The sequence below is a fragment of the Balaenoptera borealis genome, assembly GCF_965194805.1.
Source record: "Balaenoptera borealis genome assembly, chromosome: 10".
In the NCBI taxonomy this organism is placed as follows: domain Eukaryota; kingdom Metazoa; phylum Chordata; class Mammalia; order Artiodactyla; family Balaenopteridae; genus Balaenoptera; species Balaenoptera borealis.
In genome coordinates this window covers 57,661,846-57,685,634 of record NC_138874.1, presented here as the reverse complement: position 1 = coordinate 57,685,634, position 23,789 = coordinate 57,661,846, and the positions used below count along the sequence as shown (strand labels likewise).

Here is a 23,789-nt window from a genome sequence, read left to right as displayed (position 1 = left end):
TTTCAATAAATAACATACACAGTTCCTGCCATAGCTGTGACTACCCTTCACTCTTCTTCCCTCCAATTGACAGAAAAATGAAGAAATATAGACTAATATGCCAAGAAATATAGACTAACAACTGTCTTGGGCTACCAAAGTATCTGAATAAATTTGTAGTGGACCACTGCTCTAGCAACGTAGATGCGCATTGACTTGTTACGAAGATCCAAGATAGTAAACTAAGAGCACTTTTTTGATCTTAAATTGTGTATTATTAGTTATAATTTTGGTGTTTTTTCAAAACAGACTTCAGTTCAAATTCTGGTCCCACCACTTCTTACCTGTGATTAAGTGTCAGGAGAACCACGGCAGAATCTTGAGAATACTTTGCACATTGTGTAGCTCCCTAAATTTAGGTTAAAAAAAGAAAAAAAGGTCACATTGACCTGTGAGTTCTGGAAACCCCTCCAAGTAGGTCTACAGGTCTGGGCACCTTTACTTACTGGTGCTCAGCTCCTGGCATAACCATGGTGAGTAATTTACCAAAAAATGCTTAATATTACAATGTCATATACTTTCTATATTTGTCAGGAATGAGATAATTATGATGATATGATTTTCTCTTTATCACTAGTTTTAAGCCTTTTGATTATTACATGCTTTTAGTATTTCTCAACCTTAGCACTATTGATGCTTTAGGCAGGATAATTCATTGTTGTGAGGGCTGTCCTGTGCATTATAGGATGTTTAGCAGAATTCCTGGCCTCTACCCGTTAGATGCCAGTCACACACGCTCTTCCCCTCCCAGTTGTGACAAACAAAAATGTCTTCAGAAATTGTCAGATGTCCCCTGGGGAGTAGGAATGGGGAGGAATAATCCCTGGTGGAGAACCACAGATGTAGTTTTTAGCAGGGTTGTTTGGTTTTGGTATTATTATGTACTTCGAAATAGTGTTCTTTATGTTTCTTGTCTTGGGATTCTTTGAGTTTTGGGGTCTGTGGGTTTATAATTTTCATCAAATTTGGAAAAATTTCAACTGTTATTTCATCAAATACCTTGCTTCCTCATCCTCTCCTTTGAGGACTTCAATTACACATATATTTTCCTCATATCAACCCTATAATGTTTGTAGTTTATTATCTTCATTTTGAAATTGAGGCATACAAAAAATTAAAGAACGTATCTCAAGTCCCACAGTAAGTAGATGATTCAGGGTTTGAACCCAGGCCATCCCATCATATGGGCTCCTGTCACTTGGCTTTACTGCTGTGGTCACATTTTCAGCAGTGATAAGCCATAGCTTACCATAGTGCCTCTTCTTTCTCTAAGGCTGGGCTGTGGCAAGACTGGTCCTAAAACTCTCCTGTAGATAATGGGCAGTTCAAGCATCCTTGCAATCTGAATGTTGTACACTGCATTGTTTACTTTATTTAACAAGACATGGAGGAAAATATGCCACAGAAATTACATTGAGACAAGTTATTTCCCACATTCTAATTGCTGCTAGGACGATAAGAAATGAGGCACTCAGTGGATCAACTTCTTTGTGGATAACCAGGAATCATTACATCTAAATACACTAAATTGTTCCCAGGTTGTCCTGCAAGAAGGAATGCAATTCTTTAAACACGAAAAGCTTTGCTGGGGAGTGGCTTGGGACTAGGGGAATTGCATTAGCATATTTATTCATCTGTTACTGTGGTGGACAACATGGACCGTTCTTGAGATTTCCAGTGGAAAACCAGCCACAGCAACGTGAACAGCATAACCCAGATAATGCAAGACTGTTGTATTTCTAATTAGCTGGGGTTTTTTTCAAAATTAATAGACTCAATGATGTTCAAGAAATTGCCATCATTTTGAAGAATATAAACACTCTACCCAAATGGATTGACACTTGGAACCTCTCAGTACTTTAGAAACTCTACCATGTTGTCTAAAATAAAATTCAACAACCTTATATAGTAAATTATTTGTTTTCTCTCTTTCGATTCATGATTCGTTTCCTAAAAATAAAATTAAGAAAGCTGCTTTACTGAGACTTCCCTGGTAGTCCAGTGGCTAAGACTCCATGCTCCCAATGCAGGGGGCCCGGGTTTGATCCCTGGTCAGGGAACTAGGTCCCACATGCCGCAACTAAGAGTTCACACACCACAACTAAAGATCCTGCACACGGGAACGAAGATCCCATGTGCCGCAAATAAGACCCGGTGCAGCCAAACAAATAAATAAATAAATATTTTTAAAAAAGAAAAAAAGGAAAGCTGCTTTACTAAAAATGCATGTTATGCAGTGTAATTTCCTGCATTAAATAGAGTTAATTCTTCTTATTTAAACTTTTTAGAAGTTTCATTTGTTTAGCTAAACAAGAATTTTTTGGACACACACCCAGAATAACAACCAATTTGGCAGCAATATCTTGTGCTTATAATAAGCAGTGGCATAAATTTCTCACTCTTCTTTGTATGTGCTTTGGATAATGGGGGCCTTCTTTGGCCAGCCTAAAATTTTAAATACCTTTTATCGTGTCATACACACACACTTATGCATACACATCTCCTAAATCCCTTTTTTGCTTTCTTTTTTCTCCTTGGCACTTGTCACTATTTAACAGTCTATATAATTGATTTCTTTTTTAAAAAAATTATGTAAGTTTCAGGTGTACAACATTATAATTCAACATCTTGCATACACTACAAAGTGATCACCATGACAAGTCTAGTTACCATCCATCACCATACATTTAAACCCCTTCACCCATTTTGCCTACCCTTCAACCTCCTTCCCCTCTGGTAACCACTAATCTGTTCTCTATGAGTTTGTTTCTGCTTTATTTTGTTTCTTCATTTGTTTTTTTTAGATTCCATGTGTGAAGGAAATCATATGGTATTTGTCTTTCTGCATCTGACTTAACTTCACTTAGCATAATACTCTCAAGGTCCATCCAGGTTGCCACAAGTGGCAAGATTTCATCCTTTTTTATGGCTGAATAATGTTCCATTATATTTATATGTATACCACATCTTCTTTATCCAGTCATCCATCGATGGACACTTAGGTTGTTTCCATGGCATGGCTTTGTAAATAATGCTACATTGAACATAGGGATGCCTATATCTTTGCAAATTAGTATTTTTGTGTTCTTCGGATAACTACCCAGAAGTGGATAATTGATTTATCTTCTTTATTGTCCATCTTCCTACCTAGAATGTAACTGACTGACAGTGATCATAGGTTTGTAATGATATTCGCTACAAATTTGTAATGATATTCATCACAAACATATCTACTGTATAAAAAGCATTGTGGCAAAGTAACAAAACAAGAATTTTTTTTTCAATTTTCTCCAAAAGGAAGTTTTATCAAACATGAGACTTGACTTTGCTATTTATATCCTGACTGAATTGAGAGCCGTTCTTTTAGCCATTGATGTCCTCAGTCTGCATCCAGTACCAGTGGAGTGAGGGAAACATGTTTTTAAATTAATCTACTTCTAAATAAGCTTTCTTCTAAGAAGTATATAAACTTTCTAATAACTACAAGGTTTCTTATAATTCAGAATTCACATATTTGTATCCCCCTCTTACCCTAATCCATAAATTCTATTGCTTCATACCTTATCTCTCTGATCAGGTTTGAGGATTAACTTGAAGAGTTGTCAACATGAGCCATAACATCTGTATTCTGTATTAAGTAGAATATTAGGTATTTACTAAATAACTACTCATTAATAAAATAAATTCAGATTCATTCTAGGCAAGATAAAGAAGACTGTTAATAATTATTATTAAATAATTTCCAAAGAGCCTTTGATCCTTAAAGTAGGTTAATAGGAATGGAATGAGAACACAGAAGCATGGCTTAGTTCTCTGCACTAACCAACTACAACATTAGCGATGGTCTTAAATCTTATAGTTGAAGTCAGAGATTTTCCTCCATAACTAGATACAGAGAAAGGTTGTCAAGGTTTATCTTGAATGCTATATATTATTTATTGATTTGGATCATTCAGTAGCTAATGCTAAGATTCACTAGGTTATGATAATATAACTTAGAATCAGGATCTTTGCCACTGACAGTTATGAAATATTTATTTTTTGTTTTTTGTCTTCACACATTTTCTAACTAAAGTTATTGACCCTGTGGGCTAATAACATAAAAACAGTTCTAGATAGCTTGAGACAATAATAAAATGATCAAAAAGTTGATTATTAAGCATTTTTACTATTTACTATTAATCTTTGAAAAGCCACCAGAAAAATCAAAAGCAAAAAATGCTATGGCATGTTCAGTACCTAGGAACAGACCTAATGAAAATCAGGCATAGGTCAGTGTGTTCTGATTTTGATTCCCTCTTTATATTTGAAGGAATTAGTAGAGAAATTTAATTAAGTGGGTTTTCACTGTAGGAGAATTTGATTTACTGACAAACTACATCCTCATTGTGATGCATCTTTCTCACAAATATACAAACCTTTTGGGAAATTACAACAGCATTCAAGTGAAAGTTTATAATATTTTATTCCTCTTGCCATATTGAAGTCCAGAGCTGATCACAAAGTGTATGTGGCTTGGAGATAGCAGTACCATTCTGTGCCATTCTGGCTAATGAAAATGTTATAGAAGTTATAGATGAAAATAAGTTTTTCAGGTTGAGTGAGTCTGTTGAAAAATATGGCCAAGGGCTGTTGGTGGGAATGTAAATTGATACAGCCACTATGGAGAACAGTCTGGAGGTTCCTTAAAAAACTAAAAATAGAACTACCATACGACCTAGCAATCCCACTACTGGACATATACCCTGAGAAAACCATAATTCAAAAAGAGTCATGTACTACAATGTTCATTTCGGCTCTATTTACAATAACCAGGACATGGAAGCAACCTAAGTGTCCATCAACAGATGAATGGGTAAAGAAGATGTGGCACATATATACAATGGAATATTACTCAGCCATAAAAAGGAACGAAATTGAGGTATTTGTAGTGAGGTGGATGGACCTAGAAACTGTCATACAAAGTGAAGTAAGTCAGAAAGAGGAAAACAAATACCGTCTGCTAACACATATTTATGGAATCTAAAAAAAAAAAGAAAGAAAATGGTCAGAAGAACCTAGGGGCAAGACAGGAATAAAGATGCAGACCTACTAGAGAATGGACTTGAGGATATGGGGAGGGGGAAGGGTAAGCTGGGACAAAGTGAGAGAGTGGCCTGGACATATATACACTACCAAACGTAAAATAGATAGCTAGTGGGAAGCAGCCGCATAGCACAGGGAGATCAGCTCGGTGCTTTGTGACCACCTAGAGGGGTGGGATAGAGAGGGTGGGAGGAGGGAGACACAAGAGGAAAGAGATATGGGGACATACGTATATGTATAACTGATTCACTTTGTTATAAAGCAGAAACTGACACACCATTGTGAAGCAATTATACTCTAATAAAGATGTTAAAAAATAAAAAAAATAAAAAATAAAATATGGGCAAGGCAACATACTGAGATCTGTAAACAGATCTAAGGCAGTTACAGATCTGTTTTATTGACACATTGGAGTTGGGGAAGTTATAGAGAAAATTTGGTTTAGCTATTTTCTGTGTAATTTTTGTGTCTAGGATTATCTGCCATTGCCTAATTGATATCATGAAGGGTAAGACAAAGCAGAAAAGGGTTAATCTTGTTCAGTGGTATTTTACCCTATAAAAAGTGCTTAGAACTTCAGAAAGACTCATTTGCATGCCGTAAGGCCAAAAGTATTATATTTCACTGTGTTGTTTACCATTAACTTCTTTCGCTAGCATAACCTGTTCTTATGGTTAACTCATTGATTTTATAATAATGTAACTTCTATCAAAACAATAAAATAATGCATTTAAATATATTAAATGTTTATGAAGTTCATTTTGAGCCAGAGATTTATTTGAATGTGTCATTTCAGTAGAGCCCGTTGTTACAGAAAGTTGAAGCATTTACATCTTTGTATCAACAACCACACAAGAATTTTGTTCACATTAACAAGAAATAAGTGGTGTTTGTGTTTAACTCTCTCAAATCTCCTTGTGACTATACTAGAAGATCAAACTATTTCATCTGCAAAAGGAAGTTTATCCTTTGGGAACAATTGCTTGAGATTTGTTCTGAGGGTTCACAAGGCCAAGGGGAGAACAGAGAGTAAAGAAGCAAATTGTGGCTTACACAAAAATAAGCTCTAAATGTATTTTGACTGTATCTTGAGGAAGATTTTATAATTTTACACCCATTAGAAAATCAGTTCTTATTAGCCTTTTCATGCTTTTTATGAATAGTTTTATTTGAATTTATCCCTTTTCATTTTTTGAAAATTGTAATATTGTAATAATTCTAGTAAAATTCTAATATTGACCTAAAATCTTATGGAAATCTGGTTGAGATCACATGATTTCTTTAGCTCTACCCTTTCAATACAAGTAGTCAAGATGGGCCTATTTTCTAAAAACAAAAGAGTATTTTTTAAAAATTTATTTATCTTAATTTATTTTTGGCTGTGTTGGGTCTTTGTTGCTGCACACGGGCTTTCTCTAGTTGTGGCGAGCAAGGGCTACTCTTTGTTACGGTGCGTGGGCTTCTCATTGGGGTGGCTTCTCTTGTTGCAGAGCATGGGCTCTTGGCGCGTGGGCTTCATTAGTTGTGGCACACGGGCTCAGTAGTTGTGGCTCACGGGCTCTAGAGCACAAGCTCAGTAGTTGTGGCGCACGGGCTTAGTTGCTCCGTGGCATGTGGGATCTTCCCGGACCAGGGCTCAGACCCGTGTCCCCTGCGCTGGCAGGCGGATTCTTAACCACTGTGTCACCAGGGAAGTCCCAACAAAAGAGTATTGAGTGAGGTAATTAGGAGTGTTTTCTGTATGCTCTATGAGCTGATGCTGCCACTAAAATTATTATTATGTCTGCATACATTTTGTACTCTCTTGAATGGCTTATATTGGCCTGTAAAGCTTTCTGCCACTTTTCCAGGGAGCCCCTTCTCTGTGATATATGAAATTCATATAGGAGCTCTAGAAGAGAGAAGAGGAGGAGGTCTGCCCTTGGTTTTCCTTCTCTGCTCCTTAGGTTCTCGGAAAGGAAGGCCTAACAGGGGAAGGCTTCCCTCTTTCTTAGGTCTCATTTATCAATGGGAGAAAATTCCTGAAGCAAGAAAAGTAAAACTCCAAAATAGGCTAAATTCTCTGCCTTCTAGAAAGTACCGTAACCTATAACATTATTTATTATTTATTATAATATTATTATTATTATAGCATATCTCAGCTGAGATTTTACTTGTTTTAAACATCAGAATTTTTAAAACTTTTTTACATTGAACTGTGAATGAATTATGGCACCTCATAACAGCTCCAGAGGTATTTGTTAATTTGAAAGAATCTCTAACTGATGCAAGTTTAGACAGTGTGTTATCACTAAATAATATCTTGAAGTAGGAACTATGCCATATGGCTTTGTATCCCCAAAGTACCTAACACTGTATCTTACTAATACTAGTCATTCCAAAAATATCTGAATGAAAGGATATTTGGGATGTGGCTTCTTTGGGTCTCTTCTAGGTAGAAAGGAGACCCAGCCACCCATCCATCTCCATACATTACAGTGTCAAATGGACCTCAGTTTACCTTCCTGCCAGAGTCTTCCCTTCATTTCCCAAGAACAGATTATAGAAACTTCCCCTCTTATAACTCACCTAACATCTGTCCTATCCTCCTCAGCCTCTACCATGTCTTGTTTTGTTTATGATTGGGGTGGCTCTGTAGGAATTCAGCCCTCAGTAATTGATGATGTGTAAAAATCTTTGCTGTGGTCTGTGAGTCCCACTTTTTTGCATTGTTTGCCTCTTAGAAGCTGGACTGGAATCAAATGTATCTGTCCATTCTATATGTCTGACTTTTCCCAAAAACCCACAACTTAATAGTATTTGGTTATGCTTAGGCTTCATGATGTGTTGCTTACCTATTCCTGGAATAGCTTTAGAAAATGCTTATTTGTTATGCTGAAGAATTTGAAGGTGCAAAAAGGAAACCAGGGCAAGAAATACTGGTTGTCATGGAATGGTTTACCTAATCACTATCCCTTCTGGAGAAGGTATCCAGCCCAGTATCTGGCACATAATAAGTACTCCATGTATATTTGTTGGCTAAGTATCTAAGAATTTTTCTGAGTAGTTACTTTAGTATACATACTAAAATGTTATATTGCTCCAAGTACCCTTAGCATCCTGCCTAGTATTTAAAACTTTTAAAATAATAGCTATTCTCTATCTATATATACACGATGAAAGCTAGAAAATTAATTAGAATAGAAAATTTTTTTCTATTTGGACACTAAACTGAAAAGTAAAATAGTGTTTTGGGTGAACACCAAACTAAGTCACATGTAAAGAGCGTCCTTCAAAATGAGCATAAATTAAGTATCAAATATCCAATCTCTTTTTTAAAGCAGCTAATTGTAAGCATGTATTCATTAAGTTGTATCTTGGCATAAGTGTGGCTGTTATTGAGCACGTGGAATGGAAACCACATAGAATGAAATGAATGTCAAGCAGATGATTATTTTTTTTTTAGATCTCTGAAGATGGGGTGGGGAATCTATCAAACAGGCATATGTACCTTGGGCATAAAAATAGTAACATGCATTTGAAGAAAATATATTTTGAAAGAAGAACGTGACCTTAATACAAGGCTAAAACACTGGCATGCCTTTTAGAATTTATCTCCCAGGAACTCTTGGGGAATCAAAGCTTTTTGACATCTCTGGCATTGAATACTCTTCCTGTAGCACAGCTGTCAAATAACAGTGTTAAGGAAGAGCAATTTAAATGAGGGACTGTTTCTGGCAGCTCTCTGAAGATCATGCAGTAAGTAAGGCTGAGATATAACTCAAAGACAGGTTATGTACTGTGAACTATGAACATTAGCTATTTCTTTTCTTCAGGTGTAAAATTTTATTTAGAGATATATAGATAGATATATAAGCATATAAATTTTATATATAGATATAAAATATTTTAGAATCAGGGCTGAAATGTATTTTCTAGAAAAGAGGTAAATGGAAGAAGAGCAGTAGTTCGAAGGAATAAGTGTCTATACAGCTAAAACCTTGCTGAAGGAATTCAGAAACATTTCACAATCTTATGAAGTTTTTAAACTCAGGTTTTTGACAGGTAGTGTTTCATATTATTTAGAAAACCTTGCCAGTTGACATTAAATAAATAAATCACACTGAGACACAATAAAGAATAAAGAGCCCTCTCTGTAGCTATTGCTGGTGGTAACCTCATAGTAACATCTTTTGTGGTTTCTTTCATTGTCTTAGGATTTTCAAATGAAAGCAAGACTAAGTCAATATGAATTTTAAGTCTGTTCTAAGAATATACGTTAAATTTCTCAGTGTTTTTTCCTTATGGTCAAAATCTGTTAAAGTAGAAACATGGGTCTTCCAACCAGCTCTTTCCAATTATTGCTGCTAGGAATAGCAACTTAATTCCCTTCCTCCTACCCCATATTCATGGGGTCCTGGCTACCCTGTGGCTGACTATAGACCTGTAAATCAAAGGTTATGGGTTTGTCTAGGAACTATACAAAGTGTAGGCATCGTGGCTGTACCTTGCATCTCAGGCAGCTTTACCACCTGGTCTACCCTACAGCTAAACTAGCTTAGACTTGGGCTTAGTCCTCAAAACTACATGGGGTGAATGAAGTCTTTCCTAAACTGAGATCACTCTCAAAGGTCTAAAGGACTCCAAGAAACTAGGATAAAGATTAGTATTGTTTACCTCTTTTGAAGGGGCAATTAGTTTCTCCTCCTCTCATTTGACTACCAAATCCATAGTGTACCCAAAGCTCTTTGTGCATCAGAATTAACTATTGGAATGACACTTAAATTTAATTGACTGTATAGTGTTGGTAAAAGTATAAAATATTAACATGCTTTTTTAGAATCTTGTCAGTGTTTCCCAAACACTTACATTAAGTGGTTACACTTTGGCCCAGCAATTGCAATTCTACAAGTTTAGACTAATAAAATGATCACATGTATAATGATGTTGATGGTCAAAAAATAAATTGGGAAGAACTCAAATATCAAACAGATGGCTGAACAAATTACAATAAATCTATGCAATGAAATTTAATACAGTACTTCATATATGTAATGCAGAGATTTATTAGCATAAAAAACTGTTCACAGTATAGTGATGAGTCAGTACATACTTATTGCACGATTCCATTTTAGGAAAAGAAAAAGTGTGTGTGTGTGTCGAGTACGTGTGTGTATTTTTTAAAATAGCCTGAATATTTGTATTTCTCATCTGTCAGCAAATTCTGTCAGCTCTACTTTGAAATAATCCAGAATCCCGCCATAAAAATCACATCATCCCTCTGCTCAAAATTCCCCAAGGCTTCCATTCTCTCTTGGATTTTAATTTCGAAGTAAAAGCCAAAGTCATTACAGTGGCCTTCAAGGTCCTATGTGCTCTTGCCACCACCATCCCTCTCAAGGAAAACACAGATATCAGTGGGCACTAGAATTCTCTACACTTTTTTTCCTTCTTCCTTTTTCTTGTTCTTTTAGCCTTTTTCCTTTTTATTTTAGACACAGTGGAAAAAGGATAGCTACTCTATTGCTAATTAACAACAATAGTTAAGGATGTTTGGGATGATAGCCATAGTTTATTAAGCTTCTCTAATGGTTCTAAAACTTTTTCCTTTTTTTAAACACCTCTTAAAATTAATTATTTTTTGTGTTTGAAAGCCTGTCTTTCAGTCATGTCTAGGTTGACTGGTACTATAGAATTCCAAAAGTTTATTTTACTGGTACCTTGGTGTACAGAAATAAAAAGAGAAAAGATGTTAGATTCTTATAGTGAAAAAACATAGAGGCTTAGAGTATAGTTAAATGTATTTATGTATCTAGAATTCCTCCATGGGCCAAACACATTGCATATCTAATCTGTTATTTAGGAGCAAATTAGATACATTAACCCTGTGAAGCCCCTAGACAATTATATAATTAACTGCAGTCTTTCTGTGTCATTCATCTGTCACAGAGTTGCTTTTAAGCTGAGTGAATATGAATCTTTGAGAGAGAGGGTATTGGATGCCTCACGTTAAGAAAAGCAATGATGCAAAATCTAGACTTATAAAGCAGATGAATTAAACCATAATTATTTTCTCCACAGAAGGACTCACTGCAGTGTTTCCTTCAATAGTTTCATTTCAAGTGTAGTCTAAATATAAAGTAATATTTAACTGTTTGATTCTAATGAGGAGAAATTGTCTCACAGACCTGAGAGAATAACAAATCACATGTTGGGGATTGTTGCAAAATAGTGCATAATTCAACTTGTTTCAGCACCCAGAGGTGAAAATATTCAAAGCAGAGCATAGTTTTATCCTAACACCATTATTCTCACAGATGGAGTTACCTGTCTTCTTTTTTTTTTTTTTCTATTTAAAATATTTATTAAATTATTCACATTCAGACTATAATACAGCTTGAAGAAAACAGAGTGAGTTTGGAATGTTTAATTATTAAGCATTTTATAAATGACTCTTGATATGCTATTAGTAGTTAGTGCTTTTTAATGGAATTTTTTAAAAACCAATATCAGTGATAACTTCATGCATCTTGAAACTTTAGGCTAAAGCCTAATTCTTTTTTTTTTTTTTTTTTTTTTTTTTTTGGCTGCACCATGCGGCTTATAAAATCTTAGTTTCCCAATCAGGCATCAAACCTAGGCCCTTGGCAGTGAGAGCGCTGAGTCCTAACCCCTGGCCCACCAGGGAATTCCCTAAAACCTAATTCTTTCTTAGAATAACTAGTGAGGTAGTTAGAGCCTTAATTATCAAACCCACTTGGTGAGTTGGAGAACTGAAATTAGAGAAGTTATCATGTGTTCAAGATATTTACGAATACTAAGGGAAAATCCTCTCCTCTGTTATGGAACTGAGAGCTCTTTTCATTAAAATAATTGTTTGTAAATAGGGTTGCCAAATTTAGCAAGTAAAAATACATAACACAAATTGAATTTTAATTTCAGATAAACAGTGGATAATTTTTAAAGTTTGAATATATTCTACGTTCTATTTACAAACCACAGTCCACAAAACGTTAGGTCTGCAGAGTCCATTTATGGAATTCCTTGGTGGGAGGAAGTGGGAAGGTAGGCAAGGCTCAGGGTTTCCTCATCCCTTTTCCTGTTCAGTCAGAAAGGTTATAAGCTTTTACATAAAATTTTCTTTGATGAAAGTTCTGAGTCAAAAAAAAGGAGTTTAAGAAAAAAAATTTTAATGCTAGAAGACTTCTTGACTTCACTGTGTGGCAAGAGTTTTGATATGAAAAAATAAGAGTTTCAACAGAAGTGGATGCATAAATTTGCTGAGAATCAAATGAAACCTACAATTTACAATTTTAAAGCAATTACCTCTGCTGATTTGAAAAGGAAAAAAAAAATTGTAACCAGAAGGTATATCTTTTATATGTTTATGTTTAATTGTAACCAGGATGAAACGTATTTTATAAAGCAACTATATTAGAATCAATCAGTAAATATGTGTATATATAGATACACATATGATATGTGATATTGTATGTCACATGCATTTTAGGATATACATCTATAGATTTTGATATAGATCCTCTGTGTGTATGGTATAGGATGTACCTAAATAAGAATAAAAATTATAAGATGTCATATTCTATGTATAGAAATATGGCTGTTTGAATAAAAGAAAATCTATTTTCCTTTATTTCTAGCCAAAATAGAGGGTTCTAATAGAACCCTCAAAACAAAACAAGTTGCCTACAGTTTTAAAAAGAAATCTATTTGGGTTCACCTACTGCAAATTAGCAGCATAAACCATACATTGTCATCTATTTATTCCTAAGACTTTAAGAAATTTATTTTGAATTCTTAGGAAAACAACAGAGGTAGTGAAGATTTTATCTGAAATCAGAGCAAATTATTCTGGTAGTTTGGGCAGACTGTAAATATTGCTTTCTCTTTGGGCTCATCCGATTGACCTATGCACCAATAGTAACACCCTTTAAAAATGGACTCATTTCAGTATATAAAATAATACAGTGATTCCTGTTTATGTTACTATAGCAACACTAATCTATCCATTTTCATAAAACTATTTCATGTTAGGACAGGAAGCAGAGATAAAAAGACAGTCATGACTTGACCAAGTTCATATCTAGCATTAGGGGCAAAAATGGGGTACTTTTGCTCTAATACTTATAGGTATTTATGAGGAAGAGAGATTCAAAAAAAAAAAAGAGAGGGGAGGACAGGAGACTAAGAGTGGTACTGTGTATCATAAAGAAGCATCTGTTTCCAGATGTGATGCTGTATCATATACAGTCTCTTTCCAGGACAGTGCCTGAGCAGCTGCATTCCTGAGGCTGAGAATCCAGGTCCCTGAAGTTCCCGTTCTAATTCTTGATCTCAGGAAAACAACATTCTTGCTTAGAGACTGAGGAGAAGAAATAATGTGTAGCACATTTCCACAGATCACAGTAATGACTCTCTCAGCTGTTGAACCCCTTGGGCTCGCTGCCTCTGGAGATGGTGGGTGAAGCCCTCTCAGATCCTGACTCTGCAGTTTTGCTTTATGAGTGTCCAGACTTTGCATATTTCTTTTTCTGGACTGGGTCTGGAAACCCGCCAGAGTTGGACTGGGTCCAATGTCAGACTCACCTGTCTCTTTCTTTATGCTGAATTCATCAGGAAATCCTTCCCTGGCCTTTTATAGGACTAACCCAGCTCATAATTCTGTTTTGTGCTTGGCTGCACAGGCTTTCCAGCAGTGGAACGTTAGTTGGACATATGGGGCTTCTTTCTTCCCTGGGCTCTCTCCACAGATGGAAGCCCTTAGATCTCTACCAAGACAAACTGAGAGGAAAATACTGGTCTTTGGTGAACTGTCGAGGTAGACTAAGTTCTCTGCCTTCTAGGAATTTCTTCATCCAAAAAAAATTATTTTCCCTTTCATTATGCAAAGGGAACACCAACACACATACTACTGGTACTATGTAGTCTAAATGTAATCTAAAGTAAGTTCTAGTGGGGAAACTCACAGGCAGAAAAGCAGCAAAATTACCCAGTCCCCATCCACATGCTATTTAGCAGAAGAAAGTGCTTAGACACAGCCGGAGCACATCAGGGAGAGGGCTCTAAGAAAAAGACGGTGCCCCCCTGACCCTCTCTGTAATTATTAGGATGAGGGCAGGGACCATCCAGGAACATCCAGGAGTTGTGTAACAACAGGAGCATCCTGGTTGACAAAGTGGTCTTGTTAGAAAGAGGGAGCTTCCTGCTGTACAGGTGGCATTAGCCTTTCTTTCGTTGAGCTAATTCAGATCTACAAAGACAGCTTTTTGCTAAGCTACCAAAGGAATATCTCTATTTGTCTCTTTTCACCCTTCCTTTCAAAAAGACAGTTTCCTTTCTCATAATACAACAAATTGAGGTCAAAAAATTTTGAATCCTCATATTAAATGAATTCACACTAAATTATAAATGACCTATAAATTCCTGTAATAGTTCTAGAAATATTTTCAAGAAGACGCTTGCAAAGCCATAAGATTCCCTAAATGGTGAGGTCCATGCAGTGGACATGATAGTAGTGTAATAAAATTTTTGAAAATAGGGATATGACCTGATGTTGAAATCTCAGAAACTTCTTTAAACATAAATGGAGACCCAGAAGTGGATTCACTGGAGTGAGGATTCCACTTGGTGCTATCACAAAGATGACAGAATCGGAGACCCCAGCCTCCATCCTCCCACAGAGATCAACAGTTAGCTGTCTACAAACAAAGACAGCTCTGGGAGAGCTCTGGAGTCGACTTAAGAAACTTCATGAACGCAGCAGAATGAATAATTTGAGAATATCCACACAAAAAGGAAGGAAAAACAGCTCCATTTATGTGCATCTTCCCAGCCACACAAAGGACTCACTGCAGTTTCACCCAGAGACCAGCAAAACTGAGACATATAGAGATGGCTAAGAATAAGGAAGAATAGCAAGAATACCAATGTAAACCATGCAGTGGGAGCATCAGGATTGCCAGAGACATGCTCTGTAGAAGACTCCAGCACCTTTTCCCACTAAACAAACCAATGTCCAGCACAGCTGCCACAGACTTCTGCAGATTTCACTGGTTTTTATCCCACAGGTATTTGCACTTGCTGACACCAGCTCCAGAGTCTCTCCCCAGCCCCTGCTCCACTGGAACCTGGGACCCACACCAGCAGCAAGTCCAGGCTTCTGAGGCTACACAAATGCAAGACTCCAGCCTAGATCCCTACCACTGTGCACATGCTCAGGGCTAACCCCTGCAGCTATGCCCTTGCATGCCGCCAACCTCCATTGCCATGTATGCACCAAGGAAAGATCCTAAAGCCACGGTAGTGCATGCTGACTGCCAGAGCCACCACAGCCTGCAGTGTGTCTGCAGTTGGCCCTGGCCCTTACTGCTTGCTTTGGCCTCCACCACTGCACGTGTGTTTGCAAGTGACCTCTGTCACTACACAGGCACCTGTAGCTGGCCCCTACAGCCAAGTGTGTGTACACCACTGGCTCCAACTACCACCACTGTCTACCCTGGTCCCTACCTGCTGGACCCAGAGGTGTCACCCAAGGGCCCCAACAGCCTTTGCAGCCTCTGTGGACCCCCTGCAATGCTCGCCAAGAACTACACAGTTGTTGATGCTATGGACTCCATCATTTTGAGCCAGTGAGTCACCATTTCTCCCCTGGACCCAGAGATGCCACACACCCCTACACTTTGCACCCTGCACCACTAGGCCCAAGATCACAGCACACTCCAATGTGCCCCCATCCTCAGATGGAGGTTTTCCTTTACCGAAGTCAGCTCATAAAGTCTGGAAAAGATGACTGCTTCTTCAAATGTGCAGACACCTACACCAGGCAATGGGGATCATGAAGAATCAGGGAAAGAAATATGACTCCACCAAATGAACACAGTAAACTTCCAGTAACTGACCACAAAGAAATGGAGATACAGGAATTGCCTGGCAAAGAGTTCAAAATAATTGTTCTAAACTTGCTTAGCTATAAGAGAACACAGATAAATAATTTAACAAAATCAGGGGAAAAAAACAAAATGAGAAGTTCAACAAAAAATAGAAAACAAAAAAGAAGCAAACAAATATTGGAGGTGAAGAATATAATAATTGAAATGAAGAATTCAATAGAGAGTTTCAACAGCAGACTGAACCAAGCAGAAAAAAAGTATCAGTGAGCTCAAACACAGATCATTTGAAAACATCCAGGAGAGGAACAAAAAGAAAAAAAAATGAAAAGGAAGGAAGAAAACCTACTAGACTTATGAGACACCATTTAAAGAAACAATCTAGGACTTCCCTGGTGGCGCAGTGGTTAATAATCCACCTGCCAGTGCAGGGGACACGGGTTCGAGCCCTGGTCTGGGAAGATCCCACATGCTGCGGAGCAACTAAGCCCGTGCACCACAACTACTGAGCCTGCACGCCACAACTACTGAAGCCCACGTGCCTAGAGCCCATGCTCCACAACAAGAGAAGCCACTGCAATGAGAAGCCCGTGCACTGCAACGAAGAGTAGCCCCTGCTTGGTGCAACTAGAGAAAGCCTGCATGCAGCAATGAAGACCCAATACAGCCAAAATAAATTTAATTAATTAATTAATTTTAAAAACCTACACATCATTGGAGTCCTAGAAGGGGAAGAGAGAAAGGTGTAAAAAGCTTATTTAAAGAAATAATGGCTGAGACCTTCCCGAACCTTGGGAGAAAGTAGGACATCCAAGTTCACAAAGCTAATAAGCCACCCCAAAATTTCAATCCAAAACAATCTTCTCAAAGACGGATTACAATGAAACTGACCAAAATCAAAGACAAAGACAGAATTTTTAAAGCAACAAGAGAAAAAAAAATGTCTCATACAAGTGAACCCCAGTAAGCCTATCAGCTGAATTCTCAACAGAAACCTTGCAGGCCAGGAGAGAACAGAATGATATATTCAAAGTGCTAAAAGAGGAAATCTGCCAACCAAGAATACTTTACCCAACAAATTTGTTCTTCAAAAATGAAGGCAAGATAAATACTTCCCCTAATAAAAGCTGAGGCTCTTCATTGCCTTAAAAGAAATGCTGAAAGGAGTTCTTCAAGCTGAAATGGAAGGAAACTAACTAGTAACATGAAAATATACAAAACACTGATAAAGTTAAGTAGATAGCCAGATTCAGAATACTCTAATATTGCAATATGGTGGCATGTTAACCACTTAATTCTAATATAGAGGTTAAAGGACAAAAGTGTTAAAATTAGCTATAGCTACAATAATTTGTTAATACACAATATAAAATATGTGTGTTGTGAAATCAAGAACATAAAATGTTGAGGGAGGGAGGGTAGAATTTTTGTATGCAATCAAAATTAAGTTATCAGCTTCAAATAGACTGTTATAGCTACAAGATGTTTTGAGTAAGCCTCATGGTAACCACAAAATAAAAACCTATAGTAAATACACACAAGATAAAGAGAAGGGAATCAAAGTATACCACTACAGAAAGTCATAAATTCACAAAAGAAGACAACAAGAAGGGAAGAAAGAACAAAGGAACCACAAAGAAAAAAATTTAACAATCTAGCAATACTAAATCCTTACCAATAAGTGGATTAAATTCTCTAATCAGAAGGTGCAGAGTTGCTGAATGGGTTACAAAAAAAAAAAAAGAACCAACTCTGTGCTGCCTACAAGGTACTCATTTCAGCTAAAGGGATTACAGAGGCTCAAAGTGCAGGGATGCAAAAAGAGATTCCACACAAATGAAAACCAAAAGAGAGCAGGGGTAGCTATACTTAGATCAGACAAAATAGACTTCAAATCAAAAACTATAGCAAGAGATAAAGAAGGTCATTATATAATGATAAAGGGGTTAATTCATTCAGATAATATAACAATTTAAATATGCACAAACTCAACATCAGAGTACCTAAGTATATTAAGCAAGTACAAACAGATCTGAAGGGGGTAATTGACAACAATACAATAATAGTAGGGAACTCCCATATCTCACTTTCAACAGTGGATAAATCATCCACACAGAAAATCAATAGGGAAACATTGAACTATACTTGAGTTCAAATGGACCTAACAGACATTTACAAAACATTCCATCCAAAAGTACAATATACATTCTTCTCAAGTGCTCATGGACATTCTCCAGAATAGATGATATATTAGGTCACAAAACAAGTGTCAGCAAATTTTAAAAGATTGAAATCATATCAAGTAACTTTTCTGGCCACAGTGGTAAGAAACCAGAAATCAATAGCAAGAGGAAATTTGGGGAATTTACAAATATATGGAAATTAAACAACACACTCCTGAACAACCAATGAGTCAAAGATGAAATCAAAAGGGAAATGAAAAATATCTTGAAACAAACAAAAATGGAAACAATGTAGTGAAACTTATGGGATGCTACAAAAGCAGTGCCAAAAGAGAAGCTTATAGTGATAAATGCACACATTAAGAAAAAAGAAAGATCTCAAAGAAATCGCCTAACTTTACACCTCAAGGAACTTAGAAGAACAAGAACAAACTAAGCCCAATCTAATAGAAGGAAGGAAATAACAAAGATCAGAGAAGATATAATTGAAATAGAGAATAGAAAATTTCAATGAAACTAAGAGTTGATTTTTTGAAAAGATAACAAAATAGACAAAACTTTACTAGACCAGAAAAAAAAAGAGAGAGATGACTCAAATAAAATTGTAAATGAAAGAGGAGGCATCACAAATGAACCAAAGAAATACAAAGGATCTCAAGAGACTACAGTGAACAATTATATACCAACAAATTGGACAACCTAGAAGAAATGGATGAATTCCTAGAAACATACAACCTATCAAGTTTGAATCACATAGAGGTAGAAAATTTGAACAGGCCAATAACAAGGAGATAGAATCAGTAATCCAAAACTTCCCAACAAAGAAAAGCCCAGGACCAGATGTCTTCATGGGTGAATTCTACCAAATATTTAAAGAAAAATTAATACCAATTTTTCTCATAATCTTCAAAAAATTGAAGAGAAGGGAACACTCCCAAACTAATTATATGAAGCCAGTGTTACCCTAAAACCAATGCTAACAAGGATAATACAAGAAAAGAAAACCACAGACCAATATCCCTGCTGAATATATTTGCAAAAATTCTCAACAAAAATATTAGCAAATCAAATTCAACAGCATATTAAAAGTCATACACCATGATCAAGTGGGACTTATCCCTGGAATGTGAGAATGGTTCAACATAACGCAAATCAATCAATGTGTTACACCAGTTAATAAAATGAAAAACAAAAAAAAATCATGATCATCTCAATAAAGGCAGAAGAAGTATTTGACAAAATTCAACATCCTTGCATGATAAAAGCTCAACGAATTGGGGATTGAAGGAATATACCTCAACATAATAAAAGCCATATATGACAAACCCACAACTAATATCTTAAGGGTAAAACGTTGAAAGCTTTCCCTCTAAGATCAGAGATAAGACAAGGTTGCTCACTCTCACCACTTCTATGCAACATATTACTAAAGTCCTAACCAGAGCAGATAGGCAAGAAAAAGACATCTAAATTGGAAAGGAAGAAGTAAAATTGTTTCTGTTTGCTAACAACATGATCTTGTATATAGAAAATCCTTAAGACTCCACCAATCAAACTGTTCGAACTAATCAACAAATTCTGTAAACTTTTAGGACACAAAACCAATGTACAAAAATCAATTGCATTGCTGTACACTAACACTTAAATGGCTGAAAAAGAAATAAAGAAAACAATCCCATTTACAATAGCATCAAAAACAGTAAAACACTTAGGAATAAACTTAACCAAGGAAATGAAAGAGCCATACACTAAAAACTGTGAGACACTGAGGAAAGAAATTGAAGAAGGCACAAGTAGATGGAAAGATATTCCATGTTCATGGATCAGAAGCATTAATATTGGGGTGGGATAGGGAGGGTGGGAGGGAGATGCAAGAGGGAAGAGATATGGGGACATATGTATATGTATAACTGATTCACTTTGTTATAAAGCAGAAACTAACACACCATTGTAAAGCAATTATACTCCAATAAAGATGCTTTAAAAAAAAAAAAAGCATTAATATTTTTAAAATGTCCACCCTGTCCCCCAAAGCCATGTACAGATTTAATGCAATTCCTATCAAAATTTCCATTTTACTTTTCACAGAAATAGAAACATTAAAATTAATACTTGTATGGAACTACAAAAGACCCAGAATAGCAAAAGCAATCTTGAGAGAAACTAAGCTGGAGGCATTGTGCTTCCTGATTAAAAACTATAATATATAAAGCTATAGTAATCAAAGCAGTATGGTACTAGCATAAAAAAGAGGCACATGGGTAATGAAAATATGGCATATATATTCATATAAACATATATATGACATATGTATTTAAAGGAAGTATATATCATATAAAAATATGACATAAAAATAATATATAATGGAATACTATTCAGCCATAAAAAAGGGAATTCTGACGTTTGCAACAACATGAATGGACCTTGAGGGCATTATGCTAAGTGAAATAAGTCAAAGTCAAATGCTGTATAATCTCACTTATATGTGGAATCTAAAAACATCAAACTCAGACACAGGGGGTAGTATGGTGATTGTCAGGGACTGAGGAGCAGGGGATACAGGGAGATGTTGGCTAAGTGCTACAGACATTCAGTTAGAAGATGAATAAGTGCCGGGATCTAATGTTCAGCATGGTGACTGTAGTTATCAATACAGTACTGTGTACATAAATGTTGCTATGAGAGTAGAGCTTTAACGTTCTCACCATAGCAACAAAATGGTAATTATGTGAGGTGAAAGATGTGTTAGCTAACCTTATGGTGGTAAACATTACAATTGTATCTCAATAGAGCTGGAAAAAATGGAGACAGGACTTGATATCTCATACCTTTATAAATTATTTACTGAACTTGTCTGAAACTTACTGAAACAAAAACAGACACACAGATCAATGAACAGAATAGAGAGCCCAGAAATGAACCCGCACTTGTATAGTCATTTAATCTATGACAAAGGAGGCAAGATTATACAATGGGGAAAAGACAGTCTCTTCAATAAATGGTATTGAGAAAACTGCACAGCTACATGCAAAAAAATCAAACTGGATTACTTCCTCACACCATATGTAAAAATAAACTCAACATGAGTTAAAGATTCAGTTTTAAGACCTGAAACCATAAAACTCCTAGAAGAGAACATAGGCAGTATGCTTTTTGACATTAGTCTTAGGAATATTTTTTGGATATATCGCCTCAGGCAAGGGAAACAAAAGCAAAAAAGAACAAATGGGACTACATCAAACTAAAAGGCTTTTGCACAGCAAAGGAAACTACCAACAAAATGCAAAGGTCACCTACTAAGTGCGAGAAGTTATTTGCAAATGATATATCTGATAAGGGTTAATATCCAAAATATACAAAGAACTCATACAACTCAGCATAAGGAAAACAATAGAATTTTAAAATGGGCAGAGAACCTGAATAGACATTCTTCTAAAAAAGACATACAGATGGCCAACAGGTACATGAAAGAAATCCTCGACATCACTAATCATCAGGGAAATGCAAATCAAAACCACAGTGAGATACCACCTCACACCTGTCAGAATGGCTGTTACCAAAAAGACAAGAAATAACAAGTGTTGGCGAGGATGTGGAGAAAAGGGAACCCTTGTACACTCACGGGTGGTGGGAATGTAAATGGGTGCAGCCACTATGGGAAACAGTATGGAGGTTCCCCAAAAAATTAAAAATAGAACTGCTATATGATCTAGAAATTCCACTTCTAGGTATTTTTCCAAAGAAAACAAAAACACTAATTTGAAAAGATATATGCAACCCTATGTTCATTGCAGCATTATTCACAATAGCCAAGATATGGAAGCAACCTAAGTGCCCACTGGTTGATGAATGGATAGAGAGGATGTGGTGTATATATATACAGTGGAATATTAACCATAAAAAGGAATGAAATCTTGCCATTTGTGACAGTGTGGATGGACCTAGAAGTATTATGCTAAGTGAAATAAGTCAGACAGAAAAACACAAATACAATATATTCATTTACAGTGGAATCTAAAAAACAAAATAAATAAACATAGCAAAACAGAAACAGAGTCATAGATACAGAGAACATCAGGTGGTTGCCAGAGGGGAGGGGTTGTGGGTTGAGTGAAGTAGGTGAGGGAGATTAAAAGGTACACACTTCCAGTTATAAAATAAATGAGTCATGGGAATAAAATGTACACCATGGGGAATATAGTCAATAATATTGTAATATCTTTGTATGGTGATGAATGGTAACTAGACTTATGATGATGATCATTTTGTAATGTACAGAAATACTGAATTACTGTGCTGTGTAACAGGAGCTAACAGTGTTGTAAGTCAGTTATACTTCAAAAACAAACAAACAAAGAAACAAAAATCCCAAACAAACAAATGAACTCAGAAAGACCTCATGAAATAGGTCAGCTTTGTGGTTACAAGAGGCTGGATGTGGCAGGAGGGGGAATTGGATGAAGGTAGTCAAAAGGTACAAACTTCCAGTTATAAGTACTAGGGATGTGATATTCAACATGATTAATATAATTAACACGGCTATATGTTTTGGGGTTTTTAAAATAAATTTATTTATTTATTTATTTATTTTTGGCTGTGTTGGGTCTTCGTTTCTGTGCGAGGGTCTTCTCTAGTTGCGGTGAGCGGGGGCCACTCTCCATCGTGGTGCGCGGGCCTCTCACTGTCGCAGCCTCTCCCGTTGTGGAGCACAGGCTCCAGACGTGCAGGCTCAGTAGTTGTGGCTCACGGGCTTAGTTGTTCCGCGGCATGTGGGATCTTCCCAGACCAGGGCTCGAACCCGTGTCCCCTGCATTGGCAGGCAGACTCCCAACCACTGTGCCACCAGGGAAGCCCGGCTATATGTTTTTTATGAAAATTGCTAAGAGAGTAAATCCTAAGAGTTCTCATCACAAGGAAAAAATATTCTTTCTTTTTCTTTATTTTCTATCTATATGAGATGATGGATATTCACTAAAATTTTGTGGTTATCATTTCATGATGTATGTAAGTCAGATCATTATGCTATAATGCCTTCAACTTGTACAGTGCTGAATGCCAATTATATCTCAGTAAAACCGCAAGGAAAAAAATACATGTTAAGTTCTATGTGTAAATGAGTATTATCCCCCTAAAAGTCGTTCTCTTCTCTTCCCATTATTTGCCCCTCCCTATACACACACCATTTAGTCAATAACTAAAAGCAGGTAAAATCAAAAGAAGTCAGCATTCTTCAACTTCCAGAATTGTTCCAACCAATCATTGGTTTCATGAGTTCTCCCCCCACAACCCCCAAGAGGCTTAGAAACAGGACTTTCCAGTCATATTTATATACTCCACCTATCCCAGATATAAATATATATATTATATATTTATCTTATAACTGCACATTACTGTTATTAGTAGTTCTGAAAGTTTTTCGTTCATTTTCTTGGAGTTTTTAGGAAGACATTTATATTTATATAATCTTCAAATAATGATAATTGTTTTTTCTAACATGTGTGCTTTATTTTATCTCATTATATATTTGCTTTGGCTAGAACTTTCAAAATAATATCCGTAATAGTGAGCATCCCCACTTCGTTTATTAAAATAAATGTCC

The 23,789-nt window shown here is 36.3% G+C and overlaps 1 protein-coding gene and 1 long non-coding RNA gene across 4 annotated transcripts in view; one reads left to right on the top strand and one right to left on the bottom strand.

Annotated features, from left to right (window-relative positions):
- Window positions 1–23,079, bottom strand: part of LOC309635531 — a 47,457-nt gene extending 24,378 nt beyond the window's left edge. For both annotated transcript variants that reach the window (XR_014248876.1, XR_014248877.1), the window contains exon 1: window positions 324–23,079. This is a non-coding gene — a long non-coding RNA (uncharacterized lncRNA). The remainder of the gene's footprint in view (window positions 1–323) is intronic.
- The window catches only part of MICU1 (mitochondrial calcium uptake 1), a 215,715-nt gene that overhangs the window by 98,225 nt on the left and 93,701 nt on the right, over window positions 1–23,789 (top strand). The window lies entirely within an intron of this gene.